This window comes from Drosophila suzukii, unplaced genomic scaffold, assembly GCF_043229965.1.
Source record: "Drosophila suzukii unplaced genomic scaffold, CBGP_Dsuzu_IsoJpt1.0 scf_4, whole genome shotgun sequence".
Classification (NCBI taxonomy): domain Eukaryota; kingdom Metazoa; phylum Arthropoda; class Insecta; order Diptera; family Drosophilidae; genus Drosophila; species Drosophila suzukii.
Genome location: NW_027255927.1, coordinates 4,824,540 through 4,839,944, shown reverse-complemented (window position 1 = coordinate 4,839,944; position 15,405 = coordinate 4,824,540). Strand labels below are relative to the sequence as shown.

The following is a 15,405-nucleotide window of genomic DNA, read 5'->3' as shown; positions in this document are numbered from 1 at the left end:
TATTTATTGCACGATTATTTATATCACTAATTTAAATAAATTTATTTATTGCCGTATTTGAACAACTCACGGCGAGTGTTTTCATATTTGTATCAATTTAATTTTTTTCACTTATCGCTCCTTACGGGCGAGGCTTAGGATTTAAACCATCAAAGCAGAAGAACAAATAATCAAAAACGAACAAAAAAACACAAAAACAAACATAAACGCAATTTAACCGGACACTTGCTTATTCTACGGGAAATCCTCTCCAGCGACCGCGCCAAATAGTTCGCGTATTATCATCAAGTCGGGGATCCACTTAAGAGAGCTTTTTTAGGTAGGGACCGAAAAGAAGGAAACAGACATTCTATCCGTCCATACAATTCCCTGTGTGGGAAAAAAAATTCTGTAAATAAGCTAAGTGAATAAACTGTAATAATATGAATATGGAGTATACCTATGTTTATGATGGGAGGCAACATGTAGTCAGTCTTAAAGTATCCTACGGTGACCGGTCCAAGGGGCAGTCGGAGACATCTACGGCTGCTACGGTTGGGTTGGAGCGCAGAGGCTTTGGGCTTGCCCCAAAAGGCCCACAATATATCCAATGGTGTCCTGTTACCTAGAAGGGAACAAGTGGGGGAGTTAGTTTTGTGATAATCGCGTGTTTTGTTAGTCTTATAGTAGTGTACATTTCGTCAATGTTTTGGCCCAGCAGTAAGACAGCTGTTGGAGCGTGAAGTGTTGTAAAGTACAAACATCTGTTTATATATTGTTGCGTGTGTGTGGGCAGGGTTGGAGTACTCACAACCCCAACAGCGGCACTGCGTTTAAGGCACAAAAAAAGAAACAACAAAGCTTTTTGCTTTCCGACATGTCACCGCGTCCCTACTGCAGAACTGAAGGGTAGTCTTCAATTTTTTTCTTATCTTCGAATAAGGTTCGCTTAAGCGTTTCTCTATTTGTCGCTGTGTGCAGAAGCTATTAGAACTGGCAGGGTTTTCGATGTAGATAGAAAATAATTAATAATAATTCAATATACAATTTATTTCATTTTTAATGAAACGTAATATGCAATTATGAACATTAAACATCAAAGAATTTGAAAAAATATTAGGTCCGGGAAAATCGAATCCGAGTGAATCTTTCAGAAGTGAATACTAGAACAGGACCGATAGGTGTTCATGCAGACGGTATTTTTTTACCCGTTACTCGTAGAGTTAAAGGGTATACTAGAATCGTCGGAAAGTATTTAACAGGTAGAAGGAAACTTTTCCGACCCTTTCAGTGGTGTCACTGAAACCGGAGACGGATTTGGGTACGGTTGGCTTGGAAACCAACCCATCAAAACCGTAGGTGTCACAGAAATTAGAGCGAGTTCCTTTTTTCGGAAAAATTACCGAAAAATGACCAGGATTGGATACATACACTAAATATCGAATATTGAATAATTATCGAATTTTTTTTACTTATTTTGACCATTTTCCAGTAAGTTTTAAACTTAATTTATGTTTTTTTTTTTGCATAATTACAAAAGGAATACCTGTTTAAAACGCATACTGTACAAAACAAAAGAAAAAAAATGAAAAATTTGAAATACCCGCCAGGCTACATACTGCAGCCCTAAACAGCTGGTCCTCCCAAGCAGTGGTCACAAGAACACGGTCGCCCCAAGTAAATCATTGCCAAGAATATTGCGTCTTGTGCTGCTGACCTATGTTTACCCCTAAAAATTAGCATTGTTTATTAGTTTAAATTAATAACAAATAAAAATTATTTACTTTAACTTACATGTTTTCTTCTTCTTATTATCCGGCAAAATATGGGACATTTTTCACGACGGTGCTGCCACCTTTTTGAAAAGGCGGCATGCTTTGTACAATTTTTTTTCTAATAACTACAACTTCTTTTAACATGAAATTTTTAACAGAATAAGGATTTATTATACCCGTTACTCGTAGAGTAAAGGGGTATACTAGATTCGTCGGAAAGTATGTAACAGGCAGAAGGAAGCGTTTCCGACCCCATAAAGTATATACATATATTCTTGATCAGGATTACTAGCCGACTCGATCTAGCCATGTCCGTCTGTCTGTCTGTCCGGATGAACGCTGAGATCTCGGAAACTATAAGAGCTAGGCTATTAAGATTTGTAGACGTGCAGATTCGTGAGCTTCTTACGCAGTGCAAGTTTATTTCAGCAATGTGCCACGCCCACTCTAACGCCCACAAGCCGCCGAAAACTGTGGCTCCTACAGTTTTGATGCTAGAATAACAATTTTAACTGAATTGTTCTCATCAAAACCTATCGATTGACCCAAAAAATTTCCACGCCCACTTTAACGTCCACAAACCGCCCCAACCTGTGACGCCCACAATTTTCATGCAAAAAAAAATTGCCACGCCCACTCTAACGCCCATAACGCTTAAATCTGTATACCGCCGGTAGGTGGCGCATTTCAATCTCGCTTTGCTGCTTGAATATCTCCATTTTCCTTTGGTCCCTTTAGCTGAGTAACGGGTATCTGATAGTCGGGGTACTCGACTATAGCGTACTAAGTACCGTGCTATAAATAATTCGTTAACACAACATTTCGAAAACTACACCGAAATTTGGTATTTTAAACTTCGAGCAAATTGGTACCACAGTAAGGCTGGACGGTTTGCAGACGGTCTTTTTAGCTAATTTTTTTAAGACGGTTTTTAAAATGCTTATTTGTAAATATAACCCGAAGTAATTATTAAAATTGTGGTATGTAGATAGTTCATAGATTTCATTAGTGTTGTAAATAAATTTTTATTCTTGGCAAGGATTTCTAAGTTGGTTTATTTTATCAAAACGTCTGTAAAAATACGGGGGAATTAGAAACCGTCAAAAATGACGTATGTGACACCGAGTTTTGCTTTCCGGGGGGAAATTTGGTTGGAAGGGATTTCTGTGACATCCCCGTACATATAGTCTTGGTCAGGATCACTAGCTGAGTCGATCTAGCCATGCGCGTCTTTCTGTATGAAAGCTAAAATCTGGGATACAATAAGAGCTAGAATGTTGGGACTAAGCATGCAGATTCGTGGGCTTCCTTCCCAGCGCACGTTTCAGCAGGCTGTCTCTCCCACTATAACACCCACAAAAGCCCATAACGCTAAAACCAGTCTAGTACCCTCATTTCGTAATAATTTTTAAGTCCGTAAACTCGGTATCAAACTTTATTAACGGATAAGTCGGAATCTGTTTTTCAGCGAGGTACTAAGATGAGCTATGGAAATGCCAGAAAAAATACCAGCTTTTGCGAAAAGAATTTGAAATTTAAACTTTCGGTGTGTTGGTGCAGAAACGTTGTGGAAACAAAAAATTATTAAATGGAAGGAAAAGACCAAGAACGCCTCTAGAAGGTCAGTGCAGATGAAAGAGCACGTTTAATCCAAGTTGTTGCACCCAGTATTGTGGGACTTGGCCCACAGGAAGTAGAACCACAACAGGGCCAATCCGCAGTAGAATGGAAGTGCTAGAGGCAATCCAATCGAGAAGCCCATTCGCCCCTTACATGGACATGCTACCAGGCGTGTCAAAGAAAGTATGTACTGGCCGATAGAATTTTGTTATGTTGCACTAATATAAATATCTTTTTTTGCAGAGCCACCGCTAATACGATCTTCGACGAGCTCTACATTTTTGAATCGCTGGACTCAACCACCACCAGCTACTTGGCAGCTTAACCGAAGCTGAAGGGCGCACTGGCTTCCATACGGAGGAGGAAAAAAGGCCGACCGCTAAGTGACATCCATTAACAGCCATTACCAGCCATTTCCAGGATGTTGGGCGACTTTCTGCAGCATCAGACTAATTTACATGAATAAAAACATTCGTTGAACAGTCCATACAATTTGTTTTCAATTTCTTAGTGCAACAGCAGATTCTTCTTTTTTAAATTCCTCCAATTGCTTTGTTTTCCTTTTGTCAACAAACAAAGAACATGCCACATGCATTGCGCGGAACTTTGAAAACTTCAGTCACACTACAATGATTAAGATTTTTCGACTTGTAAAACTCTTAGCCGATCTGAGTATTAAGGTTTTAGCAAAATGCGACCGCTTGAACAAGGACTAACTTTCTCAAAAAGCTCGCTTCGAATGAATACAAAAATGCCCCTTTTTGGCCGAGCTCCGCTAGCTACTGACTGGCACTGCTACTCACACAGAAGGGTTTTCCGTTTCAGCTACCAAATACCGCTTCACCGACTTTTTCTACCATAGGAAGTACACGTGCTAGAAAGAGACAGCAAAAAAACTTCACAGTTCGCTTCAGCGGAAAATGGGTCCACGCAGGCAAACCGATTCAGTATTTTAGAGTTTTACTTTACTGCTGAAAACCAGAGTTGGTGCTGTTTTCGACTAAAAGTAAGACATGAGGAATTGCAATCGTATAAAATATGCGAATAAAGGATATCTGATAGGATACTGCCTATTAGCAGTTCAAAAAGATTGGTTTTTTGGCTTATTCTCGGCATTTTTCGTAATTTTAAACATAATATTTGGTAAACACGGCATGGCAATTTAATAATCTGACAAACAGCTGACATCTTAGAATTGAAAATTCAACAGGGAACTTTAAGGGTCGTTCTTTTAATTGCTGAAATTTTCTGTTGAATTTTCAACAATTCAGCAATTAAACAGTTTAGGGAATACCCGGTCTGTTTTTTTACAAGCTTATGTGATTTTCGACTTGGCGTTTCGAGAACTTGGTTAATTTGATGTGTGAACCTACATACTTTTTATATTTTAACCAGTTGGTTCTGTGCGACGTCAGCCTGTGGGGGTGATCTGTAGTTTCTGGCCTTTGAAAACGAGTTATTAGCACTGGCGAATGGTTTGATGAGAGGTCCGAGAGCGCTTTGGCGCTATTATATTGCGTGGAATGTCACCGCAAAGTCTATTAAGTCTGGAACTTTTCTAAGGTCTGTTGGCCAGTATGTGGGTCTGCCAGGGAAAACATAGTTTAATCTGTTGCTTGGTTTTATGATTGCATTATATAGTTGCCTTCCTTTGACTTAGGGAGTCTCAAGGCGTGATCCCCAGTGCGTGTCCTTGGGATTATAGTCCCCTGCAGCTATAAAGCGATCTCCAAGTAAGTTATAAAAGTTTATTAAGTCTGGAAGTTTCCTGGGGTCTGTTGACCAGTTTGTGGGGCTGCCAGGGGAAACATAGTCTAATTTGTTGCTCGGTTTTATGATTGCATTCTATAATGCGTGCGTGTGTTTGGCATTATAGTCCTTCAGAAATTATAAAGGGAGGCGGGCAGTAGACAGCGACTATGGAGAGGTTTTCGTTACCTGACTCTTTTTGGGGTCTTCCTTGTTGACAGGGCAGTTTGCCGATTTGTGGAAGTCTCCACAAGCTACACAGACGGTTCGAAGTGAACAGTATGCCCTGGTGTGTCCATACTTCTGACAATTTGTGCATTGCACTGGGCCTTTCCTCTTACTTGGTATTGCAGGTTATAAATGGGGTGCACTTCATTTTTCTTCAAGAATCTGCTGTCTGGCTCCAGCTCGACCCCGAAGAGTGGTTTCGGCTCTTTTTCCAGTTGATGATGTTACTGACGTTCTTTGCAGAAAATCGTGTTCTTTGGGAGCATCGATAACTTTCATGGAGGGTTACGTCGAGCTCTATTCCTTTTAGTACCACTTGCAAGCCCTTTCTGCTTTTAAGTTGGTACGTGTAGTAGTTTTTCCTAGCTTCCTCCAGGTATTTGTACCGCGATGTTCTGCGGGCTAAGCTAACGCTTGATATGGATGCAGCGATCTAATCCGGTCTGTATGTCCGTGCCCGCTTGATGAATTTTGTTTTGGTTTTGATTTGTTTTCGTGGTTTATGTTACCATTAAATTTAGCGCTGCGGTCGCAATCGATTCCGAAATAATAGCCGTAGCTGTGGTTGCTGTTGGTTTTGTTACCGTAGCTGTAGTTGTTGCTGATAAATTTAGTGCGAATGCAGAAGTTTTACCGCTGCCGCGATCGAATCTGATGGTGGGGGGGTTTTGCACTGATAGCTTCACGTCGTCGGAGTAGGAACAGCTGTAGGTAGGCATGGTTAGCAAGATCGTGCTCTTTGGCTATCGACCGTCAGTAGGGTCGCTTTTTGCACTTCGCTATCACGCGTTGAGACATACGAGAAGTAACCGTTTCTTCGGCTCGCGGAGCTTAGACGCTCTTTATTTTGTTCGTTGCTCATTGAGCTTTTTTAGCGTGGCACTTATTTATTATAACAAAAAAAATAATTATGCTCTTCTTTAAGTCATTACACTGATTTTGTGAGTTTAAACCTAAATATTTTTTTGTGTTATAGCGTCTTTTTGCTTTTTTGAAATTCACCAGTTAATTTTTTGTGTTTCGTTTGCATTAAATTCATCAACTTTCATGCACTTTCCCGGAGCTGGCACGAGACACGCCCGCCCTCTTCAACTGCAAGCAAGCAATCTTGATTCTAACTTGAGAAAATTCTCGTGGGGTCACTATTGGCCTACAATAGTACCTGTTCAATTTTAACTACGCTCTCCTGAATGGAAATCTCATCCTTGATTAATTTGCTAATAGCAATGAATCAGTGATTGATCACTTGCTTGCGATCAAATTGTATTCAGTTTTGCTTTGTTTTTTCGTTTTTTTCGAAGCAACTGAATTTGCACGAAATCTCCCTTCGGATACGATTTGCTTATGCCGATTACCTGATCACTTCAGAGATTCTCTATGTGAACAAGAATCCTCTTAAAACTGGAACAGCGACTTAAAACGGCTGAATGCAAAGGCTATATCCCTCTTCCCATAGAGTCCAACCGTTCTGAGCTGTGGCTTATCAAACCAAATCTGTTGCTTTCGAGCTGTAAGGACCTAGTATTTAATTTGAGAAAAATATGTATTGTTTTTGGTATTTTTATTTGAATTGAAAAGAAAATTAATTAATTTGTTAGGAGCTGGTTATACTGGCAATGTGAAGAAAATAGTTGTGAAAGGTAGACGAGCTAGGAAAGCACAAAATTTAAACGCAGAGTAAAGATTGATAACGACAATTTTTGTGTATTTGACTGAATATCTTTCAATTTTGTCTTGTAAATTGTGAAGCGTTCTCAATTTTTTAGCGCGATCTGCAATCTGTGTAAACTGGAGGAAGTTCGAAGTATAGCTGTCACACACCAAATGCCGTTATTGTCTGTAGGCATACTTTAAACCAAGTTTAAAAGAGACACCGATCAAAATATTTGTATGTGTTGGTAGAACAACTGCTGTTACAGACCCGACGCCGTTATTGTCCGTAGGCAATTTGTTCATTGTGAAATTCAACAGAAATCTGCAAAACTTTGCGAAAAAGAACGCAAAGTTTGTGACGTTTTGAATACAACCACAAGTACGTGTAGACACAGAACCCGTTGCGCATTAAGTGTTGAATCTGATCAGGAAAATTTGCACGACACCTTACTCGAAAGTACAAATCAAGATGTAGGAGAGGACATAACAAAATTGTACAACAGGGTATGTTTGATATCGCACAACAGAAGATAGGCGACCGACAACTCCGAAATTGTGGCCATACTAGCAGCGCTCCGAACACACATAAAAAGTATTAAGCATGATATTCGAAATGCACATTTAGGAATACAGAGTTATCAACGTGACATTAAATCTTTATCTGATCGACAATAGAGGCAGTTTGAATGTGTACGCGATACGTAATAAGATGAGAGTAAACATAGAATGGGTGAAGTAAACAATTCTGACACCAACGGATGCCATAGTCAACCTTTGTACGCGAATATTCAAAAGCCTCAGGGATCCACCGCAGTCCTTCATGGTCTACCTAAGTTTTCTGGAAATACTGAGGAATGGCGGCTATTTAAAAGAAGTTTTGATGACTCGACAACTCTTTTTCAGTACAATGGAATGGCTCAAGAGCGGACAGAGTAAAGCCGAGTCTCCCTCTATCACCGATTATTCCTCTTGGTTAAGCTCTACTGCAAGAATAGTTGGTCGATTACCAGCAGTGGTGGATACTTCAGGAAGACAATTACTTACATGCAACTCGAAGCCAGTATTTATCGCGAATACACACACAGTCTCAGGCTGCATTTTTCGAAGCCTTTACTCAATTGCTATCCAAACTCTGCAGACGCACTTCCATACGTATTTAAAATCATTCCAGTTAATTTGTATGGATCAAATGGAAAAATGAAAACATTCGCCATGTTTGACAACGGAAGTGCAGTAACCTTGTTGGAGGAAGTATCGCAGATCAATTGGGCTTAAAAGGTAAACAATTTCCATTAACTCTACAGTGGTATGATTACAAAAAGAGTATTGAAATTTCTAAAAGAGTAAGACTTGAAATAGCTGGTGTACACGCTGAAGTACATAACGATCTAAATGGCGTACGAACTGTAAAGAACCTAGATTTACCAGTACAGTCCTTTTCAAGGTATCACTATGAACATCTCACCAACCTACCAATCCTGGATTATACCCACGTCAAGCCAGTTTTGCTAATCGTGCTTGACAACGCACACTTAGGGTTGCCGAAAAATATTTTGGAAAAAGAAACTACACATTCAGTAGCTGGCCCAGGCCAGCAAATGTCACAAGAACCCAAAACAGAAACATTTATCTTATATTTCGTGGAAACAGAGACCAAATGGCAGGATGTAATTACCGAGTTCGTGGAATCTGTTAATTTTGGATTGAACAATTTGCCTCCAATAGAATCCGTTCTTGGTATTAGAGCAAAAAAGGTGTTGACCGAAACAACAACTCGATTGGGAAAACATTTTGCAATAGGATTACCACGGAAGGAAAACGTAATTATGACTAACAGTTACAAGATGGATGATAAGAGGTTACATGGAATCGAGAGGAAAATGAATGCTAACTCAGAGTTTGTTAAAAAATACAAAACGGAAGAGGCCAAATATCTCTCGAAGGACTACGCTCGAGAACTTAATACCTCTGAAATTAGTGACTGTTTCAATCTTGTATGGTACATAACCCATTTCGCGGTACAAACAGTACACAAGCCAGATAAAATGTCTTTGACGCTGCTGCCATTCTTATGCAGTTCAGACAAAACAAAATAGTTGTAAAAGCAGATATCGGGGAAATGTTTTCCCAAATAAAGGTGCACGAAACTGATCAACACGCACAGCGCTTTTTATGGCGAAATGGAGACTCGACTCAGCCAATTCGACATTATGCTATGACTTCCTTAACATTTGACGCCATAAGCTCACCATTTTGCGCCGATTATGTCAAGAATCGCAATGCTGAAGAGTGCAGAGAGCAATTTCCAAGAGCAGCAGATGGTATTATTGAACATCATTAAGTGGATGATCTCGTCATAAGTTTTACTTCAGAGGAAGAAGGCATTGAAATCTGTAAACAAATTTTGGAGGTTCATGTTTACGAAGGTTTCAAACTACGTAATTTTTGTTCGAAATCCGACACATTACAGAGCGTCATGAATGGTTTAAACTTCCAAAAGCAGTCAAGTTATCTACAGAACCAATTCAGCAGTGAAAAGGTCTTGGGCATGTATTGGAAAACGCAGCAAGATGTCTAACAATTAGAAACTAAGTTTCATCGAATACCGAAAGAAGTAATATATGGAGATCGAGTTTCAACTTAGAGAGAGCTTCTAGGCCGGTGATGCCAATATATGACCCATTTGGCTTGATAGCGGACTATCATATACCTCACAAAATTCTTGTACAGAATACAAGGAGCTATGGTAAAAATTGGGATAAAGCTATACCAACAGAGTTACATGAATTGTGTCAGATGCACCATTTTAAAATTCCACGAGTATACTGTCCCAACTGAAAGTGTTATGAAAAATTGGAAATGCATATTTTTGTTGACGCAAGCCAGGCTGCCTTTGAAGCTGTTGCCTATTTACGTGTTCTTAGTCCGACCAAAGTTGATGTTGCCTTAACGCGTTTCGCGCCGAAGAAACTCGTTTCTATTCCTAGTTTGGAACTGCAAGCTGCCATTCTTGGGGTTCGGTTAAATCGCTTAATACAAGAACATCTTAAGCTACCTATAGAAGACATCTTGTTTTGGAGTGATTCCAAAACAGTACTGCAATGGATTTTTTCGAAAGCATGAAAGCTCAAACCATTTGTAATTGCTGAGATCTTAGCCAGTACTACATCAACGCAATAGAACTGGGAATCGTCATCCTTGAAAACAGCGGACGCTGCTACTCGTTTGAGTAATTTACCAAAAATATGTAACGACAGTCCTTGGATACTTCTTCTTGAAATCGCCACGTTCAAACTGGCCACAGATGGTTGACATAGCTTCTACGGAACCATTGGAAGAGGAATTTTACGAACTCAAAATGCTTAGTTGTGAGGTAGTAGTCTCAGTAATAGATCTTAATCGATTCTCTTCTTACAGTAATCTGAAGCGCGTTGTAGCCTGGGTAATGCGTGCAAAAAGAATTTGGCTTAAACTTGCATCCAAGAGAGGATCTATGACTGCCGACGAACTAGCTGATGCCGAATTCGAGATATGTAGACTGGTCCAGCAAGAGGCATTCGCCAATGAGATAACGTCATTGCTAAACAACTAAGTGCTGATAAAGGATAGTGCAATTTATGGACTTTCGCCTTACATAGAGACAGATGAACTTTTACACCTCGCGGGTCGAGTAGATGAGGCATCATACCTACCGAACTCGAGACGGCGACCTTTTCTGCTTCCGACAAATCAAAAAGTGCCCACCCTTATTATGAGATACTTTTATTTAAAATATTATCATCAAAATCAGACGGTTATAATCAACGAAAGTCGTCAAAAGTTTTGGATTCCTCATGCCAGGAAATTGCTCAACAAAGTAACGCTCGAATGCTCTAGATGTATCATAGACCAATGAGTACCAATTGCCACCTGATCGGCTGACGCCCTACGTTAGGCCATTTACACATACAGGTGTGGATTTGTTTGGTCCACTAACCGTATCTGTCGGTCGCCGCCACAAAAAGCGCTGGGCAGTTATCTTTACTTGCCTGATATGCAGAGAAACTCATCTTGAACTAGCTGGAGTCCTTTCGACAGATGCATTTATAATCTGTCAACCGTAGGGGTACACCTGTAATTATTCGAAGCGTTAACGGCACAAACTTCATCGGTGCTAATAAGGAGCTCAAGGATCATGAGAGCTTATTGGATTTCGATACTATAGCGAACGAAGCGGCTCAAAAGGGTATTAACTGGATCTTTAACTGTCCACTTCAACCTAACGCCGGTGGGTGTTGGGGAAGGATAATTCGAATCATAAGGGATTGTTGATGAAAACTTTACGTGATATTTACCCACGCGTTGAGACTTTTTAGACAGTATTGATAGAAGCGGAAAACATTCTGAATGCGCGGCTTTAAAATGAAACAAATCTAATGCAAAACCACACCCACCCACTATTTGCCTAAGGAAGCAATGGAGGATCGCTCAAAAGGAAGAGTAATAAAGGCGTTTGTCGGGAAGGATCAGCAAGCTCGTTCTGCCGACGTCAAAACTAAAGATAACGTGCTACGCCGGCCAACATCCAAGTTAATTAAACTTCAATTAAGTGGTGAGTCCTAGGACGATTCACGGGGAGGGACGATGTAAGGATTTAGTACATAATTTGAGAAAAATATGTATTGTTTTAGGTATTTTTATTTGAGTTAAAAAGAAAAGAAGTTGTATTTGTTATGAGTTGGTCATACTGGCAATGTGAAGAAAATAGTTGTGAAATTTAGACGCTCTAAGACAGCACAAAATTGAAACGCAGAATAAAGATTGAAAACGACAAATTTTGTGTATTTTAAATGTTCCCTTTGTTCCATTGCTTACGTTTGCGTAGTCCTTGTTTCAATTCAAACTGTCAAGAAGAACAATTCAGAGTGTCGCTGAAAAAACATCGCCATCTTCAAGAGCAACGGTAGAGCAGTCGATGTCCGCTTCGATGTTGAACTGAGGGGTTAATTTGATGTGTGAACCTACATACTTTTTATATTTTAACCAGTTGGTCCTGTGCGAGCCTGTGGGGGTGATCTCTAGTTTTTGTGCTTTGAAGAAGAGTTATTAGCACTGGCGAATGGTCTTATGGTCCAATGGTCCAAAAGCGCTTTGGCGCTATTATATTGCGTATAATGTTTTTTGTCACAGCAAAGTCTATTAAGTCTGGATGTTGCCTGGGGTCTGTTGGCCAGAATGTTGGGCTGCAGGGGAAACATAGCCTAATTTGTGGCGCGGTTTTATGATTGCATTATATAAGTGCCATCCTTTGGGAGTCACAAGGCGTGATTCCCAGTGCGTGTGTTTGGCATTATAGTCCCCTGCAGCTAAAAAGCGATCTCCACGTAAGTTGTAAGAGTCCATGAATTATCATTCAGAAATTGTAAAGCGAGGCGGGCAGTAGACAGCGGCTATGGAGAGGTTTCCGTTACCTGACTGCAACTTGATAGACTTGGTCTGCAAGTAATTTGTTGCAAACATTTACCATCCGGATGATCCGTGCGGTAGAAAGTGTAGCCTCTTTTTTGAAAGTTTTATTTGCTGGTGAGTAAGTCTCTACCAGTAGCATAGTGTCAATATGACTTTCATTTAGGAACTGGGTTACTTCAAGTTTGTGCCGTGAAACGGCTTTGGCGTTCCACATTGTTATTAGTAGATTTGCCATCGATTATTTGGACTGCTTAGCTGTAAGCAGCTGTAACACCATGATCTGGTTTTGGACCAGTGTTTGCATGGTCCTTTTCATAAATGACATAAATTCCATCATACTTTGTTGCATGGTGACCATCATAGCTTCCAGAGTGCTTTTTGACTGTAATTGGATCTGCTGAAGGGCATCGGCGTATGAAAAGCGATAAGTATGGTGCACTTCATTTTTCTTCAAGACTCTGCTGTCTGGCTCCAGCTCGACACTGAAGTGTGGTTGCGGCTCTTTTTTCCAGTTGATGATATTACTGACGTTCTTTGCAGAAAGCCAGTGTTCTTTGAGAGCATTGATGAATTTCTTGGGGGTTACGTCGAGCTCGGTTCCTTTTAGTACCACTTGCAAGCCCTTGCTGCTTTTTAGTTGGTACGTGTAGTAGTTTTTCCTAGCTTCCTCCAGGTATTTGTACCGCGATGTTCTGCGGGCTAAGCTAACGCTTGATATGGATGTAGCGATCTAATCCGATCTGTATGTCCGGGCCCGCTTGTTGAATTTTGTTTTGGTTTTGATTTGTTTTCGTGGTTTATGTTCCCATTGAATTTAGCGCTGCGGTCGCAATCGATTGCGAAAGAATAGCCGTAGATGTGGTTGCTGTTGGTTTTGTTACCATAGCTGTAGATGTTGCTGATAAATTTAGTGCGAATGCAGAAGTTTTATCGCTGCATGTTGATGGTGCGCCAGGGATCGAAACTGATGGTGGCGGGGTTTTGCACTGATAGCTTCAAGCCGTCGGAGTAGGAGTGGCAGTACGTAGGCATGGTTAGGAAGATCGTGCTCTTTGGCTATCGACCGTTGAGACGCTATCACGCGTTGAGACATACGGGAAGTAACCGTTTCTTCGGCTCGCGGAGCTTAGTCGCTCTTTAGCTCTCGCTCATTGAGCTTTTTTAGCGTAATGATAACTCCAATTATTACAATTATTGGTTATTTCGCGGTTAGCCGACAATTTCACATTCCAGCTCTGTTGACTCCCATACCCCTATTTGGGGCTAACATATGAATACCAACTCCGGAATACGATTGGTAGGCTTACACCACTTTTAATAATATCATACATATTAATTTTTGCAAAATCGCTCGGAGTTACATGGGGAACTTTCCAAGTTATATTCGTCATTTCCAACTTAAAAGGTTGTTCATTTCTGGTTTGTTCAAACACATCACCAAGATTCTTAGTTAGCATCAACACTAGTTCGTGCTTACAATTTAACAAAACTTTTTTATAATCCTCAGCAAATCCCAATAAATCTTTTAATGGCACAGAAAAGATAAAGTGGGGTCCCGTAGAAATTTCGTCCCCACTGCTCCATCCGGAATTCAATAGATTTTGACGTTGAAGATTATCCAGAGATATATAATTGTTTAGGGTTGTAATCGTACCGACAAATCGTGTTTTATCAATCTTACATTCATTTATTTCGTACTTAATTTCATCCAAAAAGTAAGCCATACAATTATTTTTAAAAAAAGTGGTAACATTATCAGTTGTAGGTCCATTCGGTGAATCTTTTCTAATAATTCCTTGAAAATTAAGGTAACTTTCGTGAGGAAGCACGTACAAGTCTTGATTTTGAATAGTAATTCGAACTTGATCGTTTGGTTTAAATGTTTGATTATACGATGAATAAGTATAAAACTATTTCTTCGAAATACACCTATCCCTCGCTTTGCGTCGTTTCGTTTTGCGTTTTTTCGAAGTTGCGTCGCTTCTTAATTAGAACTAATTTTCAATGTGCGTCGTTAGATTTTTGATGTTGCGTTGTTTTGGGATGAAGTCGTTAACATGTTTTTTAAGGGTGTCGATCCCGACAGCGAAAGGAGTCTTAAAGTGTCCCATGCGGTAGTTACGAATATCATTAGCTACAAGGAAATGTATTTCACACTTAAGCCTAGTACTCAGATCGGCTAAGAGTTTCACTAATCGACAAATCTTATTCTTTGTAGTGTGACCGAAGTTTTCAAAGTTCACCCGCAATGCATGTGGCATGGTCTTACTGTCAAGCAGCTGGGCTTATTGCCAAACGGAAAACAAATCAATTGGAGCAATTTAAAAAAGAAGAGTCTGCTGGTGCACAAAGAAATTAAAATAAAAATAAATGAAATGTTCAACGAATGTTTTTATTTATGTAAATTATAAGTTGAAGGCTTCCTTCTCGTCCCACGGATGCTTCGCCATCTTTCCCGCGCCATCTGTAGTCCAGCTCCGAGTCCCAATAGGCTGGCCAATAATCCGAGTACCGCGCTGGAAAACAGACCCGACAAAAAGGGTTAGCCGCGTATTTGCTTCTCGCTCACTCCCATGGTTAGTTCGCGGTTTTCGCCGATGTGAGTACTAGGCTTAAAAAAAAAATGTTCAGCAAACATTGGACCAATTTTTTTTTAAAGAAAGCCGGCCTACGACAACAGAGGTAAAAGACTCGTCAGAGAGTGATTAATTCTAATTTATTTTTCATAATTGAGTATGTAATTGAAGAATTTATTTTGTTTTAAATAACTTAGTTTCTTTTTGTTTTTATATGTATAATATGTAAAAAAATGAAATGTTTTTTTTGTTTTATTTTAATGATCACTTTGCTCAATTTTCTTTTTAAAAAGTAGTATTTTTGTAACCCTGGAACCCATCTTCGAACTTTACATGGTTTGCTATAGAAAATCCTAATTCACTTTGCGTCGTATTTT

The 15,405-nt window shown here is 39.9% G+C and overlaps 1 protein-coding gene and 1 long non-coding RNA gene across 4 annotated transcripts in view; one reads left to right on the top strand and one right to left on the bottom strand.

The window, feature by feature from the left end:
* Nucleotides 1-14,820, top strand: part of LOC139354873 (uncharacterized) — a 127,152-nt gene extending 112,332 nt beyond the window's left edge. Inside the window, exons 2-3 of one of the 2 annotated variants that reach the window (XR_011605715.1) lie at nucleotides 3,223-3,557; nucleotides 3,618-4,189. The gene's annotated coding sequence lies outside the window, so the exon portion shown is untranslated. Of the gene's footprint in view, nucleotides 1-3,222; nucleotides 3,558-3,617; nucleotides 4,190-14,670 lie in introns of those variants that run through there. The other variant, XR_011605716.1, reaches the window with a different exon arrangement.
* Nucleotides 33-758, bottom strand: LOC139354876 (uncharacterized). 2 transcript variants are annotated; one of them, XR_011605719.1, is made up of 3 exons: nucleotides 675-758; nucleotides 440-604; nucleotides 33-388 (listed from the first exon to the last, which is right to left on the bottom strand). It is a non-coding gene; the product is annotated as an uncharacterized lncRNA (long non-coding RNA). The 2 variants fall into 2 exon arrangements; XR_011605720.1 differs by having other exon boundaries at nucleotides 33-369.
* Nucleotides 14,821-15,405: the final 585 nt, after the last annotated feature.